This window comes from Pseudorca crassidens, chromosome 9 (genome assembly GCF_039906515.1).
Source record: "Pseudorca crassidens isolate mPseCra1 chromosome 9, mPseCra1.hap1, whole genome shotgun sequence".
Lineage (NCBI taxonomy): Eukaryota > Metazoa > Chordata > Mammalia > Artiodactyla > Delphinidae > Pseudorca > Pseudorca crassidens.
The window spans coordinates 16,902,331-16,918,142 of NC_090304.1; the positions used below are offsets into that span (position 1 = coordinate 16,902,331).

At 43.9% G+C, this 15,812-nt stretch overlaps 1 non-coding gene across 1 annotated transcript; it reads right to left on the reverse strand.

Moving 5' to 3' along the window:
• Nucleotides 1-238: 238 nt before the first annotated feature.
• TRNAR-CCG (transfer RNA arginine (anticodon CCG)) lies at nt 239-311 on the reverse strand. The gene has a single exon. It is a non-coding gene; the product is annotated as a tRNA-Arg (tRNA).
• Between the last annotated feature and the right edge of the window lie 15,501 nt (nt 312-15,812).

Genomic DNA, 15,812 nt, shown 5'->3' on the forward strand with positions numbered 1-15,812 from the left:
AGCACTCAGCCTGAAAACACTTTCCTTCCTTTGTGGGAAGCGAAGATCAAGTGAAAGACAGTTGCGGGACACTTCACTTGTTTCCTGGAAGCTAATGGACCACGACAGGAAGGATGTTCACATAACTCTAGACGCAGCCAAAGAAGGTGCTCTTATCTGCTGCTCGACGATTACAAATGTCTTTCTTTTATTATTTTATTTTATTTTAGGTTGTGCCGCATGGCATGTGGGATCTTAGTTCCCTGAACGGGGATCGAACCCGTGCCCTCTGCAGCGGAAGCAGGGAGTCCTAACCATTGGACCACTAGGGAAGTCCCGAAATGTCTTTCTTTTAAAACACACTTTGTCTGTGTGACCAAGTCAGGAATTTCAGAAGCCGGTTCCCTCCTTTTCTTCCAGCCTCCAGCTTTAGGCATGGGATTGATTGATTAATGGATTCATTTAATGGACAATAATTTATTAGCTCAGGAAGGAATTTCAGAAGTCAGTATGAGACCCTCCATCTCCCAGCTTGGTTCTTATTAGAGTCAGGCTCAGGGCTGATTGACTGATATACTCATACATTTATTCACTTGTTTTACAAATTGGCAAGTTTGTGTCCTTGGCATTGTACTAGGTTAATGCTTCCAAATATGTGGTTTGTATAACTCTTTTTTTAACATAGCACTAAGCTGAACATTATTTACTAACAGGGTATTAACTGTGTTAGAAAATTGTAGAACTATCACATCAAATTTAGAATTTCACGATTGTCATTTCTTAGAAGGTAGCAAAAATAGATAACTAAAAGAGGGTAAATTTAAAGAAAAAATTGAACAGTAATAGAGATGAGAGTACATGTCTGCCCATCAAATTGTGAGCCTTCACCATGTCTGTATTCTCCACGGTACCTAGCGTGGTGCCTTGCATACAATAGGTGCTCAATAAATGTTTCTTGAATAGACTGAGTTCCTATGCCTGGCAAACATACCACTGAGCTGGAGGGTCTCTTTGTTTAGTAGATCTGACTTTCCTCTCTGGCTTGTCACTGATCTCAAATTTGGAGCTGGGAACATTAGCTTATATTTTCTTGTAAGAAGCATCAGAAGTTTAAAAGCTAACAAAAATAATAGTGGTGGTGATGATGATAATGAGATTTATTGAATGCTTCCTTTTAGGCATCGTTTTAGGTGAGAACACATATCTCTTAATTTCTCATCTTCACTATGACTCTGTGATATGGGTTTCTGTTTACAGATGGGAAAATAGAGACTTGTTGGGGGGGAGGTGTTTAATATCACCCAGCTGCGTGTGCCAGAGCATGAAAAGGAATCCTGTGCGTCTGACAGCAAAGGAATTTGATTCTTCTGTGCAACACTGTCCATTGAGACTTTTTTCTCAAATGTGGCTAACAAAGCCATCCAAATGCTAATTTGTGCATCACTTATCTGATTACAGATCAGGACCCACTGCATCAGAATGGCAGTTCAAAATGGCTGAATTACCTCCCTGCTATAGTTGGGAAGACAGGAAATTGTGCTCATGCAGCCATCTAGCCTTTCAATTATATTTTTTCACTTCATTCCACAAAAAAAAAGAAAAAAAAAATCCAGTCAGCCTTGAGCTCTCTTCAAAAATCTTTGAACTGTGGATTTTACATTAAAGCTACATCTTGTAACTGAAGGGTGGGGCAATGGGAGAGGAAGGAGTGAGGGAAGATGCAGAGGTTTGTTAAAATGGGATCATGTGACCATCTGTTTGCCTGCAAGATAAGAAAAAAGGTGATCTAGAACTCTGTCCTTCTCCAAATTGTAATGACTTTGTGCTTGCATTTCTTTGTTATCCCAAGAGAGGGATAGTAAAGGTTGTGATCTTTCAGTAGGGCTCTGTAGGACATCCCTTGTCTACTAACCACTTCAAATCATCTCAAGCCTTTTATTCCAGCCATTGTGTGACAACCTGTTCTGCAGGCTGAGACCTGCTTCATGTAAGGGCAACCCAAGTGCTCCCCTCTCGTACTTCTTGTCATGGACCCCTCTGACTTAATGATGTCAGCCTCCTATGGAAGGATGCAACCCTCAAATGCAGAGGAGTCAATGTTCCCATGGTGCCCCTCATGATGAATTCGAGACAGAAACTGATAAATAAAATACTCCTCCTTTACTTTCCCGGAGGATGGTTCTGATAGGCACTTTGGTATGTGTCCAGGAAGGTTCTGGGGAAGCTAGTAACCAGTAGCGCATCGTGGTGGCCAACTCAAAACACATCTTTGTGTTGGTCTTCCCTTTTTTCCTATTATTTCACTTCCCCTGTCCCTTACTTCTTCCTGCTCTTAGGGATAATGTTTCCAAATAAACTATACACAGGTAATAAAACTTTGCTTTAGGCGCTTTCATGGGGCAACTCACACAAAGAAAGGTTCTAAGAGTAATAATAACGAATAACTCAAATTTGCATAGCATTTTACAATCCACTAAGCTTTTCCACACAATACCCCTTGTAGCTGCAAAGCAACGAATTATACATACATATGCATACATGTGTGGGATGTAGGACATGGATTATTATGGTTCTCATGTCCTAGTGTGGGACTCGAGGGACATTGTTCCAGCTAATGATTAAGAACTCTCCAGACAATAGGGGCTTCTTAGACAATGGGTGAATTTCCAGGATGTCCGGCCCCCTTCCGAGAAGGAGGGAGATAAACAAAATGTAAAAAACGTATCTGTCAAAGACCAATCAGGAAGCTGGGGACAAGTTCCCTCTCTGGTCCGAGCCTAAGCCGGGACCAATCAGCAGGAAAACACAACCAAATCTATAATTTACATACGGGGAAGTGGGAACCTATAAAACTGACATATTCGCGCCCAAAAGGGGTTCCTTCTTCGACCTCCTGCGTGAGGACCAAGGAACCCCGGTGCACCGGCCTTCAATAAACCTCTTGCGCTTTGCATCGACTTCCGACTCTTGTTGTTTCCTGGGCGAGTCGAAACTCCTAGGAGACCGCGCAGGTCTAACATTTGGGGGCTCGTCCGGGATTCCACTCGCCCCGGACCACAAGAACATCGGGAGTTGGAGGTACCAGGTAAGCTCGAGCTTGATTGTCTGTTTGTCCCTTGTTCTTTGTGGGCCATTATCGGAGGAAAGCCGTAAGAATCGGCTTATTATGGAATCTGTATCGGACCTCTGGCTAGGCAGACGTGCTAATAGCCGGCGTTCATGAGCCCTAGGGGACGCCCTGGTGGCTCATTTGGAAGGAGAGGCAAACTCTGTCTCCCCTTCACTCGGTTTCAGCAGTTCCCTTGGTGATAACTGCCATCTGAAGAAGTTTCGGTTTTGAAGCAAGCTCGCGGTGGCCCATGCGTATATGTGTTTCGTGGAGTTTTAACTGTTTCTGTATTGTGGTCTATTCTTCTTCTCTGACGGACGACAATGGGACAAACTATGACGACTCCTCTTTCCCTTACCCTAAGCCATTGGACCGAAGTTCGGGCCAGAGCCCATAATTTTTCGGTAGAGGTAAAAAAAGGAAAGTGGCAGACTTTGTGTGCCTCTGAATGGCCAACATTTCAGATAGGATGGCCCCCCAAAGGATCCTTTTTATTAGACAAGATTAAGCTGCTGAAGTCTAAGATATTTAATATAGATCCCCACGGACATCCAGACCAAGTACCATATGTCTTGGTCTGGGAAGATTTAATTCTCTCCCCACCTCCGTGGGTCCGGCCCTTTGTTTCCTCAACAGGTACGTCCGCGCGTACATCAGCAGCGTCGGAGATATTAGCCTTAAAAAAAAAACCCAACACAGAGAAGCTACCCGACGCCCCGGATCCACCGAAGGCGATTTATCCTGACCCGCAGTCCGATTTGCTTCTTTTGGATTCCCCACCCCCTTATCCTCCGGCCCCGAATCCCCTACCACCTAGAGGACCCCCAGCTCCACTGCCCTCGGCACCAAGGGAACCATCCATGATGGAAGAAAAAAGGGGTCCCTCAGCGGGCACTAGGAGCCGGAGGGCTATCTCCCCGGACTCCACTGCCCTACCTCTTAGAGAATATGGCCCCCCCGACGGCCAAGGGAATAGACCTCTCCAATATTGGCCCTTTTCCTCTGCAGATCTTTATAATTGGAAAATGCATAACCCAACTTTTTCCGAAAATCCACAGGCCCTTACCGCTTTAATAGAATCTCTTGTTTTCTCCCACCAGCCCACGTGGGATGATTGTCAGCAGCTGCTCCAGACTCTCCTAACGACTGAGGAGAGGCAACGGGTTCTTTTAGAAGCCAGAAAAAATGTATTAGGCGCCAGTGGGCAACCTACCCAGCTGCCTAACGAGATTGATGCTGGTTTCCCACTCGTCAGGCCAAACTGGGATTTCAATGCCCCGGAAGGTAGGGAGCGCCTGAAAATGTATCGCCAGGCTCTGGTGGCAGGTCTCCACGGAGCGGCCAGACGGCCCACTAATTTGGCTAAGGTAAGGGAAGTAACTCAGGGGCCCCAGGAATCGCCAACTGTGTTCCTGGAACGTTTAATGGAAGCCTTTAGACGCTTTACCCCTTATGATCCAACTTCGGAGGGACATAGGGCTACTATAGCAATGGATTTCATAGATCAAGCGGCCCCTGATATTAAGAAGAAATTACAGAGGCTAGATGGCTTGCAGGGATTTTCGCTTCAGGAGTTAGTAAAAGAGGCAGATAAAGTATATAACAAAAGAGAAACAGAGGAAGAGAAGGAAGAAAGAAAGCAGAAAGAGCAGGAAGCCCGTGAAATAAGATGGGATAAGAGACAGGAGAGGAATTTAAGTAAGATACTGGCCACTGTGGTTGGAGGAAAAAATATAGAGGATAGAAATACGCAGGAAGGGCGAACGGCAGACAGAAGGCGGCCATTAGACAAGGACCAATGTGCCTACTGTAAAGAAAAAGGACATTGGGCGAGAGAATGCCCTAAGAAAAAGAATGGAGGAAGGCCAACCAGAAACAAAATCTTAACATTGGAAGAAGAAGACTAGGAAAGTCAGGGCTCGAACCCTCTCCCCGAGCCCCGGGTAACTCTTAAAGTGGAGGGGGAACCTGTTCAATTTTTGGTAGATACCGGACCCCAGCACTCCGTCCTTCTCCACTCAAAAGGTCCTATCTCAGCTAAAAGGTCATGGGTACAAGGAGCCACTGGGAATAAACAATATTCATGGACCACACGAAGGACAGTAGATCTTGGGATTGGACGAGTAACCCATTCATTTTTGATTATTCCGGAATGCCCCTATCCTTTGCTGGGAAGAGATTTACTCTCCAAAGTAGGGGCTCAAATCCACTTTCAGCCAGAAGGTCCCACCATAACTGATAATAAGGGAAGGTTACTTCAAATATTGACAATGAAATTAGAAGATGAATATAAATTATACGAGCAGCCTTCATCCTCACGAGTTAATGTTACTGATTGGGTAACTCGGTTCCCTCAAGCCTGGGCAGAAACTGCCGGTATGGGGATGGCCAAAAATCGGCCCCCGGTGCTAGTGGAACTCAAGACAACTGCCACCCCAATAACGGTCCGTCAATACCCCATGAGTAGAGAAGCCAAAGACGGTATCCGTCCCCATATACAGAGGCTACTAGACTTGGGCATCTTAATAAGATGTCAATCAGCATGGAACACCCCTCTCCTACCGGTAAAGAAACCAGGAACAAATGATTATCGGCCGGTGCAGGATCTACGAGAGGTAAACAAACGGGTGGCAGACCTCCACCCCACAGTTCCAAACCCTTACAACCTCCTGAGCACTCTTCCACCTCAACATACGTGGTATACTGTTTTGGACCTTAAAGATGCTTTTTTCTGTTTAAGACTCTCTCCCCTGAGCCAACCCTACTTTGCCTTCGAATGGAAAGATCCAACATCGGGAATGTCTGGTCAGCTGACATGGACACGGCTACCTCAGGGATTTAAGAACTCCCCGACCATCTTTGATGAAGCCCTCCATCAGGATTTGGCATTATATAGAGAATCAAATCCCCAGGTAACATTACTCCAATACGTTGATGATATTTTATTAGCTGCTGAGACCCAAGAAGATTGTATCAAGGGTACTGAAAAACTGTTAACGGAACTTGGAACCCTGGGATATAGAGCCTCAGCCAAGAAAGCACAAATATGCCAACAACAGGTCAGTTACCTGGGGTATCTATTAAAAGGGGGGCAAAGATGGCTCACGGAGAGCAGAAAGGATACAGTGGCCCAAATTCCGGCTCCCAAAAACGCCAGGCAGGTTAGAGAATTTTTGGGGACGGCCGGATTCTGTAGACTATGGATTCCAGAGTTTGCTGAGCTGGCAGCCCCATTGTACCCCCTAACCAAAAACAGCACTCCTTTCGTTTGGGGCGATAAGGAACAACGGGCTTTTGACCAAATCAAACGAGCTTTACTTTCAGCTCCAGCCCTAGGACTGCCAGATGTAACCAAACCTTTTCATTTATATGTGGCCGAAAATAAGGGCATTGCAAAAGGAGTATTGACGCAGAAATTGGGGCCCTGGAATCGCCCAGTTGCTTATTTGTCAAAAAAATTGGACCCTGTGGCATCAGGATGGCCCACCTGTTTAAAGATAATCGCTGCAGTAGCCGTTCTAGTCAAAGATGCTGACAAACTAACTTTAGGACAAAATCTAACGATAACAGCTCCTCATGCCCTGGAAAATGTAGTCCGTCAACCACCGGATAGGTGGCTAACTAATGCCAGGATGACCCATTACCAAACCCTGTTGCTAAACTCAGATCGCATCAAGTTTGCTCCAGCCACAGGACTCAATCCAGCCACCTTGCTACCTGATCCTGACTTGGAAGGCTCCACCATCATACATGATTGTCAGGAAGTACTAGCCGCAGCACACGGCAGTAGGCCAGATCTGATGGACTTTCCCCTCCCTGATGCTGATTTCACCTGGTTCACGGATGGGAGCAGTTTCCTGGAGGAAGGTAAGCGTCGAACTGGGGCAGCCATGGTAGACGGAAAACAAGTCATATGGGCAGCGGCGCTACCACAAGGGACCTCAGCCCAACGAGCTGAATTAATTGCCCTGACGAGGGCATTAGAGATGGCAGAGAATAAAAAAATAAACATCTACACAGACAGTAAATATGCGTTTGCTACCGCTCATATCCACGGTGCCATTTACCAACAGAGAGGGCTACTAACTTCAGGTGGCAAAGAAATTAAAAACAAAGACGAAATCGTGGCTTTGTTGACTGCACTCATGCTTCCTACTAAAGTCAGTATCATCCACTGCCCTGGACATCAAAAAGGAAATACCCCAATAATTAGGGGAAATAATATGGCTGACCAAGTGGCCCGAGAAATAGCATCGGGAGAAGTCATTCTAGGACTGTCAGATAAAGTTCCTGAAAAACCAGGCCGCGATGAAGAAATCATCCCGGCCACAACAAAAGGAACTTTGTCCCCTCAGCAAGCAGAATCCATGTTACAACAGATGCACAGATGGACACATTTGGGGACTAAAAAGATGGTAGCCTTGTTACAAAAAGCCGGGTACGAAACCCCTGGAATGACAAAATTAGCTGAACAAATTGTGCAGGAATGCGTCCCATGTCAACAGGTAAATGCTCACAAAGGGAAACTTGAAACTGGAAAGAGACTCAGGGGGGACCGCCCAGGAACTTACTGGGAAGTGGACTTTACCGAAGTGCGTCCTGGAAGGTACGGTAATAAATACCTTTTAGTTTTTGTAGACACTTTTTCAGGATGGATAGAGGCTTTCCCAACAAAGAAAGAAACAGCTGCTGTAGTAGCCAAGAAGATTTTAGAAGAAATTTTTCCTCGATTTGGAGCACCAAAGGTAATAGGGTCTGATAATGGTCCAGCCTTCGTCGCCCAGGTAAGTCAGGATGTGACCAGATATTTGGGGACTGATTGGAAATTACATTGTGCCTATAGACCCCAAAGTTCAGGTCAGGTAGAAAGAATGAATAGGACTCTAAAAGAGACCCTAACTAAATTGTCCTTGGAGACTGGCGGTACCGATTGGACGGTGCTCCTTCCTTTGGCCCTATTCCGGGTTAGAAATACACCCTCCCGATACCATCTTACTCCTTTTGAAATATTATATGGTGCCCCGCCTCCCCTCCTCACTTTAGGAAAAGAAATAAAACCTGATTGTCAAAATCACACTGACTTATATGCTAGGCTACTGGGACTCCAATTGGTCCAGAAAGAAATATGGTCCCAACTCGCCGAGGCCTACCAACCGGGAACACCGGGAGAAACTCATCCTTTCCAAGTCGGAGACTCCGTATACGTCCGTCGGCATCGAACCCAGACGTTGGAACCTCGATGGAAAGGACCATACACCGTCCTCCTCACCACCCCAACGGCCATAAAAGTGGACGGCATCGCTGCCTGGATCCATGCTTCACATGTAAAGGCTGCACCAGAGACGGCATCATCAGGATGGCGGGCCCAAAGAACCGACAACCCGCTCAAACTCAAGCTTCTACGAACCTAAGACTTATAATTTTGGTTTTACTGCCTTTACTGACTGTAAGTGATTTTAGCCCTCACCTCCCCCAACGTTTAACTTGGCAGGTAATTTCCCAGACTGGAGATGTAACCTGGTCCATTAGTCATACTGCACCCCCCTGGACCTGGTGGCCAGACCTTTTTCCTGATGTTTGTAAATTGGCTATAGGAGCACCTTATTGGGATACAGAAGATTCTCATGATATGAACACTGCCCCTTCCAAAGTTTCGGAAACTGATTGGTTTGGGCCGGGTTGCAAAAATGCAGGCAAAAGAATGATGCTTGGTATCCTCACTTTCTACGTATGCCCCGGGTTCCACCGCCCTCGATCTCTGAATTATAAATGTGGTGGAACTGAAAACTTTTATTGCAAAAGCTGGGGATGTGAAACTACCGGGGATACTAATTGGAAACCCACCTCAACTTGGGATTTTATTACTGTAACGACTAATTATTCTCATAATGAGGATACCGGACACCGGAGTAAATGTTCAGGATGGTGTCATCCCCTTAAAATTTCCTTTAGTAATCCCGGAAAAAGAGATAAAAAATGGATAAATGGTCATTCTTGGGGCGTTAGATTTTACATGAGGGGATATGATTTAGGAATATTAACGACCCTTAAGCTAAAGATTGAGACTCCTGCTCCTATATCAATAGGCCCAAATCCCGTACTTGGCCCCCCTTTGCTTCCCCCGGCCCCTTCAACTACGTCAACAAAGAATGAGACTAATGAAACCTCTGGATCCAAAGAACCCACAGTTAAGCCTGGGACTCCTCAGGATAGGATGCTTTCTTTGGTGCAGGCAGCCTTTACGGTTCTCAATGCTATAAACCCAGAGGCTACAAAATCATGTTGGCTTTGCTATGCTGCCCCTCCCCCTTATTATGATGCTACAGGATATAGCTCCAACTATACTAATTCTACCTCCTCAGACCAATGTCGATGGAAGCAAGAAGGGAACAGTAAATTAACCCTGTCCTCGGTTTTTGGAAATGGTACTTGTATAGGAACACCTCCCCAGTCCCATAGACACCTTTGTCATGATTTTAGCCTCCCTTCAGGCTCAGGATATCTTGTACCTCCTCAAGATGGATGGTGGACATGTAACACGGGGCTCACCCTTTGTGTCTCTTTAGAGGTTCTTAATACTTCAGCTGACTTTTGTGTGTTAGTGCAATTAGTCCCTAGACTTATCTACCATTCAGACTCATCCTTTTTAGATGAATATGTAGGAAAAACAAAAAAGAACCTGTAACCCTCACATTGGCTGTCCTTCTAGGACTAGGAATATCTGCCGGGATAGGAACAGGAACCACAGCCCTCATACAACAACCCCAGTATTATGCAAGTTTAAGACAGGCTGTAGACATCGACCTTCGAGCATTAGAAAGTTCCATAACTCAAGAAATCACTCACCTCACTTTCAGAAATGGTGTTGCAGAATAGAAGAGGCCTAGATTTGCTGTTTCTTAAGGAAGGGGGATTATGCGCCGCTCTAAAAGAAGAATGTTGCTTTTATATTGATCATTCAGGAACCATTACCAAAACCATGGATAAACTAAGGGAACGCTTAGATAAAAGGCAAAGGGAGAGAGAGAACGAAAAAGGATGGTTTCAATCATGGTTTGATAAGTCCCCCTGGTTTACCACCTTAATCTCTACTCTGTTGGGACCTCTTATTGTTTTATTGTTGATTTTAACTTTTGGACCATGTATTCTAAATCGCTTGATAGCATTTATTAGAGAACGTATCAGTACTGTACAAGTTCTAATGTTAAGACAACAGTACTAAAGTTTACGAACAGAAGGTTGAGATTCCATGATTGGAATCAATAGTCACAAGAAAAAGGGGGAAATGTGGGACTCGAGGGACATTGTTCCAGCTAATGATTAAGAACTCTCCAGACAATAGGGGCTTCTTAGACAATGGGTGAATTTCCAGGATGTCCGGCCCCCTTCCGAGAAGGAGGGAGATAAACAAAATGTAAAAAAGGTATCTGTCAAAGACCAATCAGGAAGCTGGGGACAAGTTCCCTCTCTGGTCCGAGCCTAAGCCGGGACCAATCAGCAGGAAAACACAACCAACTCTATAATTTACATACGGGGAAGTGGGAACCTATAAAACTGACATACTCGCGCCCAAAAGGGGTTCCTTCTTCGACCTCCTGCGTGAGGACCAAGGAACCCCGGTGCACCGGCCTTCAATAAACCTCTTGCGTTTTGCATCGACTTCCGACTCTTGTTGTTTCCTGGGCGAGTCGAAACTCCTAGGAGACCGCGCAGGTCTAACACTAGATGAGACAACTGAGATTACAAGAGGTGAAGCACTTTACTCAAGGCCATCCAAAAGGCAACGGTAGAGCTAGAACCAGAATCTTGTCTCTGGAGCTCTCAGTCCAGTGTTCTTTCTAATTTGACCTCATTCAGAGTCCTGGAACCACGTGTCTAGGATTTTGCAAACTGGAGCAGTATTGCAGAATTTTACTTTACTAGATTTCAATTGCCAGTATATTAAAGTTCACAGTATGTATCAATGAAATTAATCACCCAAATGATTAAACATGCCCACTTAAATGCAGTGATATATTTCCTGAAAGTTTTCTTGAGCAAGTGCTCAGTTCTTTCCCTTCCGTAGGCTCTGGTTTGAGGCCAGCCTGTTGCATAAGCAGCCTCCCTCCTCAGAAAAACAGTAGGAGGAAGGTATGATTCTAAATATAGCTACCATTTATTGAGAGCCAGCCAGGCTCTGAATGCTTTCTGTGGTTATCCTAATTGATTCTTAAAGATCCTGTGACGCAGGTGTAAGGTCGGATCTTAACAAACGGCACTGCGAAACAGAGGAAAGCTTCAAGTGAGCTTTATTAGGGAGCGCTCCCGGGCGAGGTTCACTGGTGCGAGAGAAAGGGAACAGAGAAGTCGCGCCCGGGCGAGGGTTTGGGCAGAATTTATAGGGGAAGAAGGGAAAGGGGTGTGGTGAATCCGGGAGGGCGCGGGTTATTCCTTATTTGGTGATCTCTTCGGGTATCGTGGCAATATCCGGTGCCGGTTGCATCAGTCTTGGGACCGTTAGTCCCGCCCCTCGAAAGGCGGGAAGGCTGGGCCGGGTGGAAAGTCCCCAGGTCAGTTCCTGGAACTGCGTGGTCCGGAAAGTCTCCAGGTCAGTTTCTGGAACTGGGTGGTCCGGAAAGTTTCGGTCTGATGCAACCTGTGAGTCTGATTGCGTTCCCCTGCCTCGGGCCAGTTGGCCTTACAGCAGGTACCGTTAATATCTCCATTTTGAGATATGTGCACAGGGAAGTTAACTAATTTACAGGGTCACACAGCTAGTAAGTGGTGTAAGTCAGCGTTTGAACTCAGGCTGTCAGACTCCAGAGCCCGCTCTCTTAAATATTATACTGCCTGGGTGAAAAAGTGTGTTTAGTATTGCTCATTTTGTCATTTTGTATTAAATGATAACCCTACTGGACAGTTCTCCTGAGTCTGGGAGAGGGTCGTGAGAGAATATGTCTTTTGCTAGAATCCACTTCATCGACTCTGTTCTATAAAATATAGAACGTTATATTTTATATAAATTGAAGTTATTCTGTCAAAAACACTAACATTTAGCAAAGAACCAAAGAGGAGGGTTAGTTGAGAAATGCTCAAATGTATAGAGTTTCTTATAGGTGATAGTATCTGATTTTATGAGAAAATATAGACATTGTGTTAAGAAATTAGTTCATCTCCTTTGAATCCTCATTAATGTGTATTAGAAGTTATTTCTAAAAAGGCTAATCATTTTTGGCTTTAAAAATTAAGCATCAAACTTCTTACGAACTAAAGTTTAAAAATTAAATGTAATTTTAGATTACACTTGTAATCCAATTTTGGATTAAATTTGTGTTTTTCCATTGCATTACATTGGATACGCCACTGGATTACAATAGATAAGAATTGTGGGATAGAGAAAATAGTAGAAAGTATATATGTATATATATATAGGCATACCTTGGAGAGACTGTGGATTCAGTTCCAGACCACTGCAATAAAGTGAATATCACAATAAAGTGAGAAGTTTTTGGTTTTCCAGTGCATGTAAAAGTTATGTTTACACTATACTGTAGTATATTAAGTGTGCAATAGCATTATGTCTAAAAAAAATAGACATCCCTTAATTAAAAGTAATGCTGTTGGGAAAATGGTGCCTTAGACTTGCTCAGTGCAGGGTTGCCACAGACTTTTAATTTGTACGAAACACAGTATCTGTGAAGGTCAATGAAGCAATATATATATATGCGTATATATGTGTATCTATATGTACATATATATGTATATATGTGTATATATGTATATATATGCATATATAGGTGTGTATATGTGTATATTCTGTATATATATCTGTATATATTCTGTATATATATCATTCTGTATATTCTGTATATATATCAGTGATTCTCGAACAGAGTTGGGAAAGAGGTAGATCAGAATCACATGGTAGATGGTGGCTCTTCAAGGTGATTATACCAATTTGTAATTTTTTTCAGTCACATGAAGGAGTTCCTATAGCTTCTGTAATGCTGGTGTTACCTAGACTATATAATTTTTCAAATCTGATAAATATGAGATGGTTCTCATCTCCATTCTAATATGGAATGTCTTAAATTAAGGAGTTTGGTTATAAAGTACCCTTTAATCTTGATAGCTTTATTGGTACTCCCACTTCTTTCCTTACGTCCTGTCTGCCATTTAGCCTAAGCTGTGAGAGTTGGTGTCACGTGAGAGAAGAGAGGAAGGGCTGCCTGGGCAGCAATGTCCACAAAGTAAGAATGAAGGAAGGTATGATGTACGAGTAATTTCTACCCAATAAGAAGGGGAGGTAGAAGTCTTTCTTGTAGAGATTAGAGGGGACAGAGCAGAGAGGACAGAAACTCCTCTACTCCACTACTTCCTCAATCATTAATGGCATGGGGTCACCTAATATGATGCTACTTAATGTCCAATAAAGGAAAGCAAACTAATTATTTTTTTCTGTACATCTGATTTTCACTGTGTGAAAATGTTGCTCCATATCTCCAGTGCCAACATACCTGATTTCCATCTACTGAACCTCAGTGTCAGGTGCTATGCCAGCAAAGCACTTCATCTCTATTATTTCCTTTAATCATCCAAAACTATCCTATGGGAGGTGGGGCAATGTGATTTTTCCTCTTTTACATGTGAGGAAACTGAGGTTAGTGAGATAAAGGAGCCTGCCCAAAGGTGGAATTGCTATTTTAATCCAGGGGTGACTGATTCCAGACAGGCACACTTGACCACTGAATGGTCGAGACTCCATTTGGAGCACCTGTTGGTAATGCCCTCACAGGAGACTGGTGGGCATTAGGAAGATAGGATACATGTGAATTCCGGCTCTGGACTTTGTGATCAGAAGAGCTAATGAGACCTTGAGCAAGATGTACTACCTTTTAGCAAGTGCTCCTATCATGATCTCCTGGATGGCAATAGCTGCTCTTGACAGAGGCAGGCAGTGGACTCAGGAAGCCATTATCCTTGGTGCATATTGAAGCTTGTTCTTCAAACATCACTTCCTGAGATGGTGTGTCAGTTAGCTTCTGCTATGTAACAAATTACCCCCAATACACAGTGGCTTAAAACAACAACCATTTATTTACCTTATAATTCTATTGGTTGGAAATTTGGGCTGGGCTCATCTAGGTGGCTTTTCTATTCCCCGCTGGTCTCACTCATTTATCTTAACTGCCAGAATGTCCTGTGGCTGCTTAATTAGGATGGCCTCAGTGGGGAGAGCTTATCTCTGCTCCTTGTGGACTGTCATCCTACAGCAGATTAGCCCAGGCTAACTCACCAGGCCTCTGGGTAAGATTCTGAGAGTCTGGCAGCGGCAAGGATTCTTAAGGTTTAGGCTCTAGAACTTACACAGTCTGTTCTGTGGCATTCTATTGATCAAAGCAAGTTTCAAGGCCAGCCCTGATTCGAGAGGTGGGGAAATAGAATCTACCTTTTGACAGAAGAATCTACAAAGTCACAATGCAAGGAGTGTGGATACAGAGAGGGGAGTAATTGAGACCATGTTTTTCAAGCAGTATTCCACAGACTGGAGAAGTCTTGGGACAGTTTTTCAAGCCAGTGGAGGCTGGGTCTCTGTGAGCCTGGGAAAAACACTAGACTTCATTTTTTAGAATTTCAAAATATAGCTTTAGAGTTTACCAGTCTCCATGGTACTGAGGGAAGTGCCCATTTTGTCACCAATTACCAATGCAATGCCCAATGCAAGTGCTTATGGAGCTGTGTTCCCATGGATGTTCTCTTTAGTTCTAATATCATTTCTGTTGCTTCTCTCAACCCACAACTAATACTGTGAAATATTGCCAAAGGACAACACACCCAAATCTTCATTACCTGTGTTTTGATTACATGTTTTGATTTATCTGTGGTAACTCAAGTGCTTGCTCTGTTGGTATTTCCATATTCGCTCTGTTAAAAAACAAAATTCATCCGAAGATCTAATTGGCTTTATGAATGATTCATGAATCGGGCAGCTTCCATATAGCAATTAGTAGGGTACTTGAGGGGTTGTATGAAAACGGAAAGGTTTATAGGAAGAAGGGGAGCGCAAGGGAGCTGTTAGCAAAAGGAAAGAAAGGGCTCTTTGAAGGCCAGGACATCTTTTTTGGGAAAGGGAAAGCAAGGGTTTTATCATGCAGATTACCTCTTCTTCTGGGGGGATGGAGAAGGCTCAATTGATGTTATCTCATTGGTGCTGGCCAGAAAATTCCAAACTGGTTGATTAAGATTACGTTTCTGGGGATGTTTGAAACTGCAGTTAGGTTAGGTGTTTTTAACTGTAGGTTTGTTGTCCTGGTATTCAGCACAAGTGATCCCATTTTGGGCCTTTTCTCTTTAACAGTTCCACTTGCCCTTATCGTACATACAGATGTTATGCAGGGAATGAAGCTATCTCTATTGTTGGGGAAGTCTGAGTCAGTGAAGCCTGGCTTACACTGCTCTTTTTGAATCAGCTTCATTGAAGATCTGTTTAGTTCTTAGAGATGTAGGAAAATGCCATGGTCAGGCTGATTGTCCTGAGTCAGGATTTCGTATGGAAGACACATTAAAAATCCCTTTCCCCAAACACCACATGCATCTGAATTTACTGCAAATGTCAAGACAAACCTCGATGATTTTTCTAGATTACTCACTCTTTTGGAATGTCCCCATCTACTTTCTTTCCTTACATGAATTTTGAGAGTTGACTGCATAGTTCATGCATGTTTGCATATTTATGGGTTTTGAT